This window comes from Ambystoma mexicanum, chromosome 12 (genome assembly GCF_040938575.1).
Source record: "Ambystoma mexicanum isolate Mex_15411 chromosome 12, UKY_AmexF1_1, whole genome shotgun sequence".
In the NCBI taxonomy this organism is placed as follows: Eukaryota; Metazoa; Chordata; class Amphibia; order Caudata; family Ambystomatidae; genus Ambystoma; species Ambystoma mexicanum.
In genome coordinates this window covers 560,787,238-560,803,434 of record NC_090936.1, presented here as the reverse complement: position 1 = coordinate 560,803,434, position 16,197 = coordinate 560,787,238, and positions in this window count along the sequence as shown.

Here is a 16,197-nt window from a genome sequence, read left to right as displayed (position 1 = left end):
ATCCTAGACCCCCTAAAGTCCAGACAATGTTGGTGGCCCAATAACTGTGTCAGAGAGCTCTGATTGTCCCAAAATCATTTGCAGCCTGAAAGGGGCATTAACCCGCATACTAGACCACTGAAATTCCCAAAAATATTTTTGTCACGAAATATGCATCCTACACCCCCGAATGTTCAGGAAATGTTGGCAGCTCAAAAAAGGCCTTAAAATGCATTTTAGGCCTGCAAAAATGTAGAAATCTTTGGAGGCCCAAAAAAGGGCTTTACAGGCATCCTAGACCCCCTAAAGTCCAGAAAATGTTGGTGGCCTACAAATGGTGTCAGAGAGCTCTGATTGTCCCAAAAACATTTGCAGCCTGAAAGGGGCATTAACCCGCATACCAGACCACTGAAATTCCCAAAAATATTTTTGTCACGAAATATGCATCCTACACCCCCGAATGTTCAGGAAATGTTGGCAGCTCAAAAAAGGCCTTAAAATGCATTTTAGGCCTGCAAAAATGTAGAAAACTTTGGAGCCCCAAAAAAGGGCTTTACAGGCATCCTAGACCCCCTAAAGTCCAGAAAATGTTGGTGTCCCACAAATGGTGTCAGGGACCTCTGATTGTCCCAAAAACACTTGCAGCCTGAAAGGGGCATTAAACCAAATCCTAGACCACGGAAATTCCCAAAAATATTTTTGTCACGAAATATGCATCCTACACCCCTGAAAGTTCAGAAAATGTTGGCAGCCCAAAAAAGGCCTTAAAATGCATTTTAGGCCTGCAAAAATGTAGAAAACTTTGGAGGCCCAAAAAAGGGCTTTACAGGCATCCTAGACCCCCTAAAGTCCAGAAAATGTTGGTGGCCCACAAATGGTGTCAGAGAGCTCTGATTGTCCCAAAAACATTTGCAGCCTGAAAGGGGCATTAACCCGCATACTAGACCACTGAAATTCCCAAAAATATTTTTGTCACGAAATATGCATCCTACACCCCCGAATGTTCAGGAAATGTTGGCAGCTCAAAAAAGGCCTTAAAATGCATTTTAGGCCTGCAAAAATGTAGAAAACTTTGGAGCCCCAAAAAAGGGCTTTACAGGCATCCTAGACCCCCTAAAGTCCAGAAAATGTTGGTGTCCCACAAATGGTGTCAGAGACCTCTGATTGTCCCAAAAACACTTGCAGCCTGAAAGGGGCATTAAACCAAATCCTAGACCACGGAAATTCCCAAAAATATTTTTGTCACGAAATATGCATCCTACACCCCTGAAGGTTCAGAAAATGTTGGCAGCCCAAAAAAGGCCTTAAAATGCATTTTAGGCCTGCAAAAATGTAGAAAACTTTGGAGGCCCAAAAAAGGGCTTTACAGGCATCCTAGACCCCCTAATTCCAGAAAATGTTGGTGGCCCACAAATGGTGTCAGAGACCTCTGATTGTCCCAAAAACACTTGCAGCCTGAAAGGGGCATTAAACCAAATCCTAGACCACGGAAATTCCGAAAATTATTTTTGTCACGAAATATGCATCCTGCACCAACGAATGTTCAGGAAATGTTGGCAGCTCAAAAAAGGCCTTAAAATGCATTTTAGGCCTGCAAAAATGTAGAAAACTTTGGAGGCCCAAAAAAGGGCTTTACAGGCATCCTAGACCCCCTAAAGTCCAGAAAATGTTGGTGGCCCACAAATGGTGTCAGAGAGCTCTGATTGTCCCAAAAACATTTGCAGCCTGAAAGGGGCATTAACCCGCATACTAGACCACTGAAATTCCCAAAAATATTTTTGTCACGAAATATGCATCCTACACCCCGAATGTTCAGGAAATGTTGGTAGCTCAAAAAAGGCCTTAAAATGCATTTTAGGCCTGCAAAAATGTAGAAAACTTTGGAGGCCCAAAAAAGGGCTTTACAGGCATCCTAGACCCCCTAAAGTCAAGAAAATGTTGGTGTCCCACAAATGGTGTCAGAGACCTCTGATTGTCCCAAAAACACTTGCAGCCTGAAAGGGGCATTAAACCAAATCCTAGACCACGGAAATTCCCAAAAATATTTTTGTCACGAAATATGCATCCTACACCCCTGAAAGTTCAGAAAATGTTGGCAGCCCAAAAAAGTCCTTAAAATGCATTTTAGGCCTGCAAAAATGTTGAAAACTTTGGAGGCCCAAAAAAGGGCTTTACAGGCATCCTAGACCCCCTAAAGTCCAGAAAATGTTGGTGGCCCACAAATGGTGTCAGAGAGCTCTGATTGTCCCAAAAACATTTGCAGCCTGAAAGGGGCATTAACCCGCATACTAGACCACTGAAATTCCCAAAAATATTTTTGTCACGAAATATGCATCCTACACCCCCGAATGTTCAGGAAATGTTGGCAGCTCAAAAAAGGCCTTAAAATGCATTTTAGGCCTGCAAAAATGTAGAAATCTTTGGAGGCCCAAAAAAGGGCTTTACAGGCATCCTAGACCCCCTAAAGTCCAGAAAATGTTGGTGGCCTACAAATGGTGTCAGAGAGCTCTGATTGTCCCAAAAACATTTGCAGCCTGAAAGGGGCATTAACCCGCATACCAGACCACTGAAATTCCCAAAAATATTTTTGTCACGAAATATGCATCCTACACCCCCGAATGTTCAGGAAATGTTGGAAGCTCAAAAAAGGCCTTAAAATGCATTTTAGGCCTGCAAAAATGTAGAAAACTTTGGAGCCCCAAAAAAGGGCTTTACAGGCATCCTAGACCCCCTAAAGTCCAGAAAATGTTGGTGGCCCACAAATGGTGTCAGAGAGCTCTGATTGTCCCAAAAACATTTGCAGCCTGAAAGGGGCATTAACCCGCATACTAGACCACTGAAATTCCCAAAAATATTTTTGTCACGAAATATGCATCCTACACCCCCGAATGTTCAGGAAATGTTGGCAGATCAAAAAAGGCCTTAAAATGCATTTTAGGCCTGCAAAAATGTAGAAATCTTTGGAGGCCCAAAAAAGGGCTTTACAGGCATCCTAGACCCCCTAAAGTCCAGAAAATGTTGGTGGCCTACAAATGGTGTCAGAGAGCTCTGATTGTCCCAAAAACATTTGCAGCCTGAAAGGGGCATTAACCCGCATACCAGACCACTGAAATTCCCAAAAATATTTTTGTCACGAAATATGCATCCTACACCCCCGAATGTTCAGGAAATGTTGGCAGCTCAAAAAAGGCCTTAAAATGCATTTTAGGCCTGCAAAAATGTAGAAAACTTTGGAGCCCCAAAAAAGGGCTTTACAGGCATCCTAGACCCCCTAAAGTCCAGAAAATGTTGGTGTCCCACAAATGGTGTCAGAGACCTCTGATTGTCCCAAAAACACTTGCAGCCTGAAAGGGGCATTAAACCAAATCCTAGACCACGGAAATTCCCAAAAATATTTTTGTCACGAAATATGCATCCTACACCCCTGAAAGTTCAGAAAATGTTGGCAGCCCAAAAAAGGCCTTAAAATGCATTTTAGGCCTGCAAAAATGTAGAAAACTTTGGAGGCCCAAAAAAGGGCTTTACAGGCATCCTAGACCCCCTAAAGTCCAGAAAATGTTGGTGGCCCACAAATGGTGTCAGAGAGCTCTGATTGTCCCAAAAACATTTGCAGCCTGAAAGGGGCATTAACCCGCATACTAGACCACTGAAATTCCCAAAAATATTTTTGTCACGAAATATGCATCCTACACCCCCGAATATTCAGGAAATGTTGGCAGCTCAAAAAAGGCCTTAAAATGCATTTTAGGCCTGCAAAAATGTAGAAAACTTTGGAGCCCCAAAAAAGGGCTTTACAGGCATCCTAGACCCCCTAAAGTCCAGAAAATGTTGGTGTCCCACAAATGGTGTCAGAGACCTCTGATTGTCCCAAAAACACTTGCAGCCTGAAAGGGGCATTAAACCAAATCCTAGACCACGGAAATTCCCAAAAATATTTTTGTCACGAAATATGCATCCTACACCCCTGAAGGTTCAGAAAATGTTGGCAGCCCAAAAAAGGCCTTAAAATGCATTTTAGGCCTGCAAAAATGTAGAAAACTTTGGAGGCCCAAAAAAGGGCTTTACAGGCATCCTAGACCCCCTAATTCCAGAAAATGTTGGTGGCCCACAAATGGTGTCAGAGACCTCTGATTGTCCCAAAAACACTTGCAGCCTGAAAGGGGCATTAAACCAAATCCTAGACCACGGAAATTCCCAAAATTATTTTTGTCACGAAATATGCATCCTGCACCAACGAATGTTCAGGAAATGTTGGCAGGTCAAAAAAGGCCTTAAAATGCATTTTAGGCCTGCAAAAATGTAGAAAACTTTGGAGGCCCAAAAAAGGGCTTTACAGGCATCCTAGACCCCCTAAAGTCCAGAAAATGTTGGTGGCCCACAAATGGTGTCAGAGAGCTCTGATTGTCCCAAAAACATTTGCAGCCTGAAAGGGGCATTAACCCGCATACTAGACCACTGAAATTCCCAAAAATATTTTTGTCACGAAATATGCATCCTACACCCCGAATGTTCAGGAAATGTTGGTAGCTCAAAAAAGGCCTTAAAATGCATTTTAGGCCTGCAAAAATGTAGAAAACTTCGGAGGCCCAAAAAAGGGCTTTACAGGCATCCTAGACCCCCTAAAGTCAAGAAAATGTTGGTGTCCCACAAATGGTGTCAGAGACCTCTGATTGTCCCAAAAACACTTGCAGCCTGAAAGGGGCATTAAACCAAATCCTAGACCACGGAAATTCCCAAAAATATTTTTGTCACGAAATATGCATCCTACACCCCTGAAAGTTCAGAAAATGTTGGCAGCCCAAAAAAGTCCTTAAAATGCATTTTAGGCCTGCAAAAATGTTGAAAACTTTGGAGGCCCAAAAAAGGGCTTTACAGGCATCCTAGACCCCCTAAAGTCCAGAAAATGTTGGTGGCCCACAAATGGTGTCAGAGAGCTCTGATTGTCCCAAAAACATTTGCAGCCTGAAAGGGGCATTAACCCGCATACTAGACCACTGAAATTCCCAAAAATATTTTTGTCACGAAATATGCATCCTACACCCCCGAATGTTCAGGAAATGTTGGCAGCTCAAAAAAGGCCTTAAAATGCATTTTAGGCCTGCAAAAATGTAGAAAACTTTGGAGCCCCAAAAAAGGGCTTTACAGGCATCCTAGACCCCCTAAAGTCCAGAAAATGTTGGTGTCCCACAAATGGTGTCAGAGACCTCTGATTGTCCCAAAAACACTTGCAGCCTGAAAGGGGCATTAAACCAAATCCTAGACCACGGAAATTCCCAAAAATATTTTTGTCACGAAATATGCATCCTACACCCCTGAAAGTTCAGAAAATGTTGGCAGCCCAAAAAAGGCCTTAAAATGCATTTTAGGCCTGCAAAAATGTAGAAAACTTTGGAGGCCCAAAAAAGGGCTTTACAGGCATCCTAGACCCCCTAAAGTCCAGAAAATGTTGGTGGCCCACAAATGGTGTCAGAGAGCTCTGATTGTCCCAAAAACATTTGCAGCCTGAAAGGGGCATTAACCCGCATACTAGACCACTGAAATTCCCAAAAATATTTTTGTCACGAAATATGCATCCTACACCCCCGAATGTTCAGGAAATGTTGGCAGCTCAAAAAAGGCCTTAAAATGCATTTTAGGCCTGCAAAAATGTAGAAAACTTTGGAGCCCCAAAAAAGGGCTTTACAGGCATCCTAGACCCCCTAAAGTCCAGAAAATGTTGGTGTCCCACAAATGGTGTCAGAGACCTCTGATTGTCCCAAAAACACTTGCAGCCTGAAAGGGGCATTAAACCAAATCCTAGACCACGGAAATTCCCAAAAATATTTTTGTCACGAAATATGCATCCTACACCCCTGAAGGTTCAGAAAATGTTGGCAGCCCAAAAAAGGCCTTAAAATGCATTTTAGGCCTGCAAAAATGTAGAAAACTTTGGAGGCCCAAAAAAGGGCTTTACAGGCATCCTAGACCCCCTAATTCCAGAAAATGTTGGTGGCCCACAAATGGTGTCAGAGACCTCTGATTGTCCCAAAAACACTTGCAGCCTGAAAGGGGCATTAAACCAAATCCTAGACCACGGAAATTCCGAAAATTATTTTTGTCACGAAATATGCATCCTGCACCAACGAATGTTCAGGAAATGTTGGCAGCTCAAAAAAGGCCTTAAAATGCATTTTAGGCCTGCAAAAATGTAGAAAACTTTGGAGGCCCAAAAAAGGGCTTTACAGGCATCCTAGACCCCCTAAAGTCCAGAAAATGTTGGTGGCCCACAAATGGTGTCAGAGAGCTCTGATTGTCCCAAAAACATTTGCAGCCTGAAAGGGGCATTAACCCGCATACTAGACCACTGAAATTCCCAAAAATATTTTTGTCACGAAATATGCATCCTACACCCCCGAATGTTCAGGAAATGTTGGCAGCTCAAAAAAGGCCTTAAAATGCATTTTAGGCCTGCAAAAATGTAGAAATCTTTGGAGGCCCAAAAAAGGGCTTTACAGGCATCCTAGACCCCCTAAAGTCCAGAAAATGTTGGTGGCCCACAAATGGTGTCAGAGAGCTCTGATTGTCCCAAAAACATTTGCAGCCTGAAAGGGGCATTAACCCGCATACTAGACCACTGAAATTCCCAAAAATATTTTTGTCACGAAATATGCATCCTACACCCCCGAATGTTCAGGAAATGTTGGCAGCTCAAAAAAGGCCTTAAAATACATTTTAGGCCTGCAAAAATGTAGAAATCTTTGGAGGCCCAAAAAAGGGCTTTACAGGCATCCTAGACCCCCTAAAGTCCAGAAAATGTTGGTGGCCTACAAATGGTGTCAGAGAGCTCTGATTGTCCCAAAAACATTTGCAGCCTGAAAGGGGCATTAACCCGCATACCAGACCACTGAAATTCCCAAAAATATTTTTGTCACGAAATATGCATCCTACACCCCCGAATGTTCAGGAAATGTTGGCAGCTCAAAAAAGGCCTTAAAATGCATTTTAGGCCTGCAAAAATGTAGAAAACTTTGGAGCCCCAAAAAAGGGCTTTACAGGCATCCTAGACCCCCTAAAGTCCAGAAAATGTTGGTGTCCCACAAATGGTGTCAGAGACCTCTGATTGTCCCAAAAACACTTGCAGCCTGAAAGGGGCATTAAACCAAATCCTAGACCACGGAAATTCCCAAAAATATTTTAGTCACGAAATATGCATCCTACACCCCTGAAAGTTCAGAAAATGTTGGCAGCCCAAAAAAGGCCTTAAAATGCATTTTAGGCCTGCAAAAATGTAGAAAACTTTGGAGGCCCAAAAAAGGGCTTTACAGGCATCCTAGACCCCCTAAAGTCCAGAAAATGTTGGTGGCCCACAAATGGTGTCAGAGACCTCTGATTGTCCCAAAAACACTTGCAGCCTGAAAGGGGCATTAAACCAAATCCTAGACCACGGAAATTCCCAAAATTATTTTTGTCACGAAATATGCATCCTGCACCCCCGAATGTTCAGGAAATGTTGGCAGCTCAAAAAAGGCCTTAAAATGCATTTTAGGCCTGCAAAAATGTAGAAAACTTTGGAGGCCCAAAAAAGGGCTTTACAGGCATCCTAGACCCCCTAAAGTCCAGACAATGTTGGTGGCCCAATAACTGTGTCAGAGAGCTCTGATTGTCCCAAAATCATGTGCAGCCTGAAAGGGGCATTAACCCGCATACTAGACCACTGAAATTCCCAAAAATATTTTTGTCACGAAATATGCATCCTACACCCCCGAATGTTCAGGAAATGTTGGCAGCTCAAAAAAGGCCTTAAAATGCATTTTAGGCCTGCAAAAATGTAGAAAACTTTGGAGCCCCAAAAAAGGGCTTTACAGGCATCCTAGACCCCCTAAAGTCCAGAAAATGTTGGTGGCCCACAAATGGTGTCAGAGAGCTCTGATTGTCCCAAAAACATTTGCAGCCTGAAAGGGGCATTAACCCGCATACTAGACCACTGAAATTCCCAAAAATATTTTTGTCACGAAATATGCATCCTACACCCCCGAATGTTCAGGAAATGTTGGCAGCTCAAAAAAGGCCTTAAAATGCATTTTAGGCCTGCAAAAATGTAGAAATCTTTGGAGGCCCAAAAAAGGGCTTTACAGGCATCCTAGACCCCCTAAAGTCCAGAAAATGTTGGTGGCCTACAAATGGTGTCAGAGAGCTCTGATTGTCCCAAAAACATTTGCAGCCTGAAAGGGGCATTAACCCGCATACCAGACCACTGAAATTCCCAAAAATATTTTTGTCACGAAATATGCATCCTACACCCCCGAATGTTCAGGAAATGTTGGCAGCTCAAAAAAGGCCTTAAAATGCATTTTAGGCCTGCAAAAATGTAGAAAACTTTGGAGCCCCAAAAAAGGGCTTTACAGGCATCCTAGACCCCCTAAAGTCCAGAAAATGTTGGTGTCCCACAAATGGTGTCAGAGACCTCTGATTGTCCCAAAAACACTTGCAGCCTGAAAGGGGCATTAAACCAAATCCTAGACCACGGAAATTCCCAAAAATATTTTTGTCACGAAATATGCATCCTACACCCCTGAAAGTTCAGAAAATGTTGGCAGCCCAAAAAAGGCCTTAAAATGCATTTTAGGCCTGCAAAAATGTAGAAAACTTTGGAGGCCCAAAAAAGGGCTTTACAGGCATCCTAGACCCCCTAAAGTCCAGAAAATGTTGGTGGCCCACAAATGGTGTCAGAGAGCTCTGATTGTCCCAAAAACATTTGCAGCCTGAAAGGGGCATTAACCCGCATACTAGACCACTGAAATTCCCAAAAATATTTTTGTCACGAAATATGCATCCTACACCCCCGAATATTCAGGAAATGTTGGCAGCTCAAAAAAGGCCTTAAAATGCATTTTAGGCCTGCAAAAATGTAGAAAACTTTGGAGCCCCAAAAAAGGGCTTTACAGGCATCCTAGACCCCCTAAAGTCCAGAAAATGTTGGTGTCCCACAAATGGTGTCAGAGACCTCTGATTGTCCCAAAAACACTTGCAGCCTGAAAGGGGCATTAAACCAAATCCTAGACCACGGAAATTCCCAAAAATATTTTTGTCACGAAATATGCATCCTACACCCCTGAAGGTTCAGAAAATGTTGGCAGCCCAAAAAAGGCCTTAAAATGCATTTTAGGCCTGCAAAAATGTAGAAAACTTTGGAGGCCCAAAAAAGGGCTTTACAGGCATCCTAGACCCCCTAATTCCAGAAAATGTTGGTGGCCCACAAATGGTGTCAGAGACCTCTGATTGTCCCAAAAACACTTGCAGCCTGAAAGGGGCATTAAACCAAATCCTAGACCACGGAAATTCCCAAAATTATTTTTGTCACGAAATATGCATCCTGCACCAACGAATGTTCAGGAAATGTTGGCAGGTCAAAAAAGGCTTTAAAATGCATTTTAGGCCTGCAAAAATGTAGAAAACTTTGGAGGCCCAAAAAAGGGCTTTACAGGCATCCTAGACCCCCTAAAGTCCAGAAAATGTTGGTGGCCCACAAATGGTGTCAGAGAGCTCTGATTGTCCCAAAAACATTTGCAGCCTGAAAGGGGCATTAACCCGCATACTAGACCACTGAAATTCCCAAAAATATTTTTGTCACGAAATATGCATCCTACACCCCCGAATGTTCAGGAAATGTTGGCAGCTCAAAAAAGGCCTTAAAATGCATTTTAGGCCTGCAAAAATGTAGAAATCTTTGGAGGCCCAAAAAAGGGCTTTACAGGCATCCTAGACCCCCTAAAGTCCAGAAAATGTTGGTGGCCCACAAATGGTGTCAGAGAGCTCTGATTGTCCCAAAAACATTTGCAGCCTGAAAGGGGCATTAACCCGCATACTAGACCACTGAAATTCCCAAAAATATTTTTGTCACGAAATATGCATCCTACACCCCGAATGTTCAGGAAATGTTGGTAGCTCAAAAAAGGCCTTAAAATGCATTTTAGGCCTGCAAAAATGTAGAAAACTTCGGAGGCCCAAAAAAGGGCTTTACAGGCATCCTAGACCCCCTAAAGTCAAGAAAATGTTGGTGTCCCACAAATGGTGTCAGAGACCTCTGATTGTCCCAAAAACACTTGCAGCCTGAAAGGGGCATTAAACCAAATCCTAGACCACGGAAATTCCCAAAAATATTTTTGTCACGAAATATGCATCCTACACCCCTGAAAGTTCAGAAAATGTTGGCAGCCCAAAAAAGTCCTTAAAATGCATTTTAGGCCTGCAAAAATGTTGAAAACTTTGGAGGCCCAAAAAAGGGCTTTACAGGCATCCTAGACCCCCTAAAGTCCAGAAAATGTTGGTGGCCCACAAATGGTGTCAGAGAGCTCTGATTGTCCCAAAAACATTTGCAGCCTGAAAGGGGCATTAACCCGCATACTAGACCACTGAAATTCCCAAAAATATTTTTGTCACGAAATATGCATCCTACACCCCCGAATGTTCAGGAAATGTTGGCAGCTCAAAAAAGGCCTTAAAATGCATTTTAGGCCTGCAAAAATGTAGAAAACTTTGGAGCCCCAAAAAAGGGCTTTACAGGCATCCTAGACCCCCTAAAGTCCAGAAAATGTTGGTGTCCCACAAATGGTGTCAGAGACCTCTGATTGTCCCAAAAACACTTGCAGCCTGAAAGGGGCATTAAACCAAATCCTAGACCACGGAAATTCCCAAAAATATTTTTGTCACGAAATATGCATCCTACACCCCTGAAAGTTCAGAAAATGTTGGCAGCCCAAAAAAGGCCTTAAAATGCATTTTAGGCCTGCAAAAATGTAGAAAACTTTGGAGGCCCAAAAAAGGGCTTTACAGGCATCCTAGACCCCCTAAAGTCCAGAAAATGTTGGTGGCCCACAAATGGTGTCAGAGAGCTCTGATTGTCCCAAAAACATTTGCAGCCTGAAAGGGGCATTAACCCGCATACTAGACCACTGAAATTCCCAAAAATATTTTTGTCACGAAATATGCATCCTACACCCCCGAATGTTCAGGAAATGTTGGCAGCTCAAAAAAGGCCTTAAAATGCATTTTAGGCCTGCAAAAATGTAGAAAACTTTGGAGCCCCAAAAAAGGGCTTTACAGGCATCCTAGACCCCCTAAAGTCCAGAAAATGTTGGTGTCCCACAAATGGTGTCAGAGACCTCTGATTGTCCCAAAAACACTTGCAGCCTGAAAGGGGCATTAAACCAAATCCTAGACCACGGAAATTCCCAAAAATATTTTTGTCACGAAATATGCATCCTACACCCCTGAAGGTTCAGAAAATGTTGGCAGCCCAAAAAAGGCCTTAAAATGCATTTTAGGCCTGCAAAAATGTAGAAAACTTTGGAGGCCCAAAAAAGGGCTTTACAGGCATCCTAGACCCCCTAATTCCAGAAAATGTTGGTGGCCCACAAATGGTGTCAGAGACCTCTGATTGTCCCAAAAACACTTGCAGCCTGAAAGGGGCATTAAACCAAATCCTAGACCACGGAAATTCCGAAAATTATTTTTGTCACGAAATATGCATCCTGCACCAACGAATGTTCAGGAAATGTTGGCAGCTCAAAAAAGGCCTTAAAATGCATTTTAGGCCTGCAAAAATGTAGAAAACTTTGGAGGCCCAAAAAAGGGCTTTACAGGCATCCTAGACCCCCTAAAGTCCAGAAAATGTTGGTGGCCCACAAATGGTGTCAGAGAGCTCTGATTGTCCCAAAAACATTTGCAGCCTGAAAGGGGCATTAACCCGCATACTAGACCACTGAAATTCCCAAAAATATTTTTGTCACGAAATATGCATCCTACACCCCCGAATGTTCAGGAAATGTTGGCAGCTCAAAAAAGGCCTTAAAATGCATTTTAGGCCTGCAAAAATGTAGAAATCTTTGGAGGCCCAAAAAAGGGCTTTACAGGCATCCTAGACCCCCTAAAGTCCAGAAAATGTTGGTGGCCCACAAATGGTGTCAGAGAGCTCTGATTGTCCCAAAAACATTTGCAGCCTGAAAGGGGCATTAACCCGCATACTAGACCACTGAAATTCCCAAAAATATTTTTGTCACGAAATATGCATCCTACACCCCCGAATGTTCAGGAAATGTTGGCAGCTCAAAAAAGGCCTTAAAATACATTTTAGGCCTGCAAAAATGTAGAAATCTTTGGAGGCCCAAAAAAGGGCTTTACAGGCATCCTAGACCCCCTAAAGTCCAGAAAATGTTGGTGGCCTACAAATGGTGTCAGAGAGCTCTGATTGTCCCAAAAACATTTGCAGCCTGAAAGGGGCATTAACCCGCATACCAGACCACTGAAATTCCCAAAAATATTTTTGTCACGAAATATGCATCCTACACCCCCGAATGTTCAGGAAATGTTGGCAGCTCAAAAAAGGCCTTAAAATGCATTTTAGGCCTGCAAAAATGTAGAAAACTTTGGAGCCCCAAAAAAGGGCTTTACAGGCATCCTAGACCCCCTAAAGTCCAGAAAATGTTGGTGTCCCACAAATGGTGTCAGAGACCTCTGATTGTCCCAAAAACACTTGCAGCCTGAAAGGGGCATTAAACCAAATCCTAGACCACGGAAATTCCCAAAAATATTTTAGTCACGAAATATGCATCCTACACCCCTGAAAGTTCAGAAAATGTTGGCAGCCCAAAAAAGGCCTTAAAATGCATTTTAGGCCTGCAAAAATGTAGAAAACTTTGGAGGCCCAAAAAAGGGCTTTACAGGCATCCTAGACCCCCTAAAGTCCAGAAAATGTTGGTGGCCCACAAATGGTGTCAGAGACCTCTGATTGTCCCAAAAACACTTGCAGCCTGAAAGGGGCATTAAACCAAATCCTAGACCACGGAAATTCCCAAAATTATTTTTGTCACGAAATATGCATCCTGCACCCCCGAATGTTCAGGAAATGTTGGCAGCTCAAAAAAGGCCTTAAAATGCATTTTAGGCCTGCAAAAATGTAGAAAACTTTGGAGGCCCAAAAAAGGGCTTTACAGGCATCCTAGACCCCCTAAAGTCCAGACAATGTTGGTGGCCCAATAACTGTGTCAGAGAGCTCTGATTGTCCCAAAATCATGTGCAGCCTGAAAGGGGCATTAACCCGCATACTAGACCACTGAAATTCCCAAAAATATTTTTGTCACGAAATATGCATCCTACACCCCCGAATGTTCAGGAAATGTTGGCAGCTCAAAAAAGGCCTTAAAATGCATTTTAGGCCTGCAAAAATGTAGAAATCTTTGGAGGCCCAAAAAAGGGCTTTACAGGCATCCTAGACCCCCTAAAGTCCAGAAAATGTTGGTGGCCCACAAATGGTGTCAGAGAGCTCTGATTGTCCCAAAAACATTTGCAGCCTGAAAGGGGCATTAACCCGCATACTAGACCACTGAAATTCCCAAAAATATTTTTGTCACGAAATATGCATCCTACACCCCCGAATGTTCAGGAAATGTTGGCAGCTCAAAAAAGTCCTTAAAATGCATTTTAGGCCTGCAAAAATGTAGAAATCTTTGGAGGCCCAAAAAAGGGCTTTACAGGCATCCTAGACCCCCTAAAGTCCAGAAAATGTTGGTGGCCCACAAATGGTGTCAGAGAGCTCTGATTGTCCCAAAAACATTTGCAGCCTGAAAGGGGCATTAACCCGCATACTAGACCACTGAAATTCCCAAAAATATTTTTGTCACGAAATATGCATCCTACACCCCCGAATGTTCAGGAAATGTTGGCAGCTCAAAAAAGTCCTTAAAATGCATTTTAGGCCTGCAAAAATGTAGAAATCTTTGGAGGCCCAAAAAAGGGCTTTACAGGCATCCTAGACCCCCTAAAGTCAAGAAAATGTTGGTGTCCCACAAATGGTGTCAGAGACCTCTGATTGTCCCAAAAACACTTGCATCCTGAAAGGGGCATTAAACCAAATCCTAGACCACGGAAATTCCCAAAAATATTTTTGTCACGAAATATGCATCCTGCACCCCTGAAAGTTCAGAAAATGTTGGCAGCCCAAAAAAGTCCTTAAAATGCATTTTAGGCCTGCAAAAATGTTGAAAACTTTGGAGGCCCAAAAAAGGGCTTTACAGGCATCCTAGACCCCCTAAAGTCCAGAAAATGTTGGTGGCCCACAAATGGTGTCAGAGAGCTCTGATTGTCCCAAAAACATTTGCAGCCTGAAAGGGGCATTAACCCGCATACTAGACCACTGAAATTCCCAAAAATATTTTTGTCACGAAATATGCATCCTACACCCCCGAATGTTCAGGAAATGTTGGCAGCTCAAAAAAGGCCTTAAAATGCATTTTAGGCCTGCAAAAATGTAGAAAACTTTGGAGCCCCAAAAAAGGGCTTTACAGGCATCCTAGACCCCCTTAAGTCCAGAAAATGTTGGTGTCCCACAAATGGTGTCAGAGACCTCTGATTGTCCCAAAAACACTTGCAGCCTGAAAGGGGCATTAAACCAAATCCTAGACCACGGAAATTCCCAAAAATATTTTAGTCACGAAATATGCATCCTACACCCCTGAAAGTTCAGAAAATGTTGGCAGCCCAAAAAAGGCCTTAAAATGCATTTTAGGCCTGCAAAAATGTAGAAAACTTTGGAGGCCCAAAAAAGGGCTTTACAGGCATCCTAGACCCCCTAAAGTCCAGAAAATGTTGGTGGCCCACAAATGGTGTCAGAGACCTCTGATTGTCCCAAAAACACTTGCAGCCTGAAAGGGGCATTAAACCAAATCCTAGACCACGGAAATTCCCAAAATTATTTTTGTCACGAAATATGCATCCTGCACCACCGAATGTTCAGGAAATGTTGGCAGCTCAAAAAAGGCCTTAAAATGCATTTTAGGCCTGCAAAAATGTAGAAAACTTTGGAGGCCCAAAAAAGGGCTTTACAGGCATCCTAGACCCCCTAAAGTCCAGACAATGTTGGTGGCCCAATAACTGTGTCAGAGAGCTCTGATTGTCCCAAAATCATTTGCAGCCTGAAAGGGGCATTAACCCGCATACTAGACCACTGAAATTCCCAAAAATATTTTTGTCACGAAATATGCATCCTACACCCCCGAATGTTCAGGAAATGTTGGCAGCTCAAAAAAGGCCTTAAAATGCATTTTAGGCCTGCAAAAATGTAGAAATCTTTGGAGGCCCAAAAAAGGGCTTTACAGGCATCCTAGACCCCCTAAAGTCCAGAAAATGTTGGTGGCCCACAAATGGTGTCAGAGAGCTCTGATTGTCCCAAAAACATTTGCAGCCTGAAAGGGGCATTAACCCGCATACTAGACCACTGAAATTCCCAAAAATATTTTTGTCACGAAATATGCATCCTACACCCCCGAATGTTCAGGAAATGCTGGCAGCTCAAAAAAGGCCTTAAAATGCATTTTAGGCCTGCAAAAATGTAGAAATCTTTGGAGGCCCAAAAAAGGGCTTTACAGGCATCCTAGACCCCCTAAAGTCCAGAAAATGTTGGTGGCCCACAAATGGTGTCAGAGAGCTCTGATTGTCCCAAAAACATTTGCAGCCTGAAAGGGGCATTAACCCGCATACTAGACCACTGAAATTCCCAAAAATATTTTTGTCACGAAATATGCATCCTACACCCCTGAAAGTTCAGAAAATGTTGGCAGCCCAAAAAAGGCCTTAAAATGCATTTTAGGCCTGCAAAAATGTAGAAATCTTTGGAGGCCCAAAAAAGGGCTTTACAGGCATCCTAGACCCCCTAAAGTCCAGAAAATGTTGGTGGCCCACAAATGGTGTCAGAGACCTCTGATTGTCCCAAAAACACTTGCAGCCTGAAAGGGGCATTAAACCAAATCCTAGACCACGGAAATTCCCAAAATTATTTTTGTCACGAAATATGCATCCTGCACCCCCGAATGTTCAGGAAATGTTGGCAGCTCAAAAAAGGCCTTAAAATGCATTTTAGGCCTGCAAAAATGTAGAAAACTTTGGAGGCCCAAAAAAGGGCTTTACAGGCATCCTAGACCCCCTAAAGTCCAGACAATGTTGGTGGCCCAATAACTGTGTCAGAGAGCTCTGATTGTCCCAAAATCATTTGCAGCCTGAAAGGGGCATTAACCCGCATACTAGACCACTGAAATTCCCAAAAATATTTTTGTCACGAAATATGCATCCTACACCCCCGAATGTTCAGGAAATGTTGGCAGCTCAAAAAAGGCCTTAAAATGCATTTTAGGCCTGCAAAAATGTAGAAATCTTTGGAGGCCCAAAAAAGGGCTTTACAGGCATCCT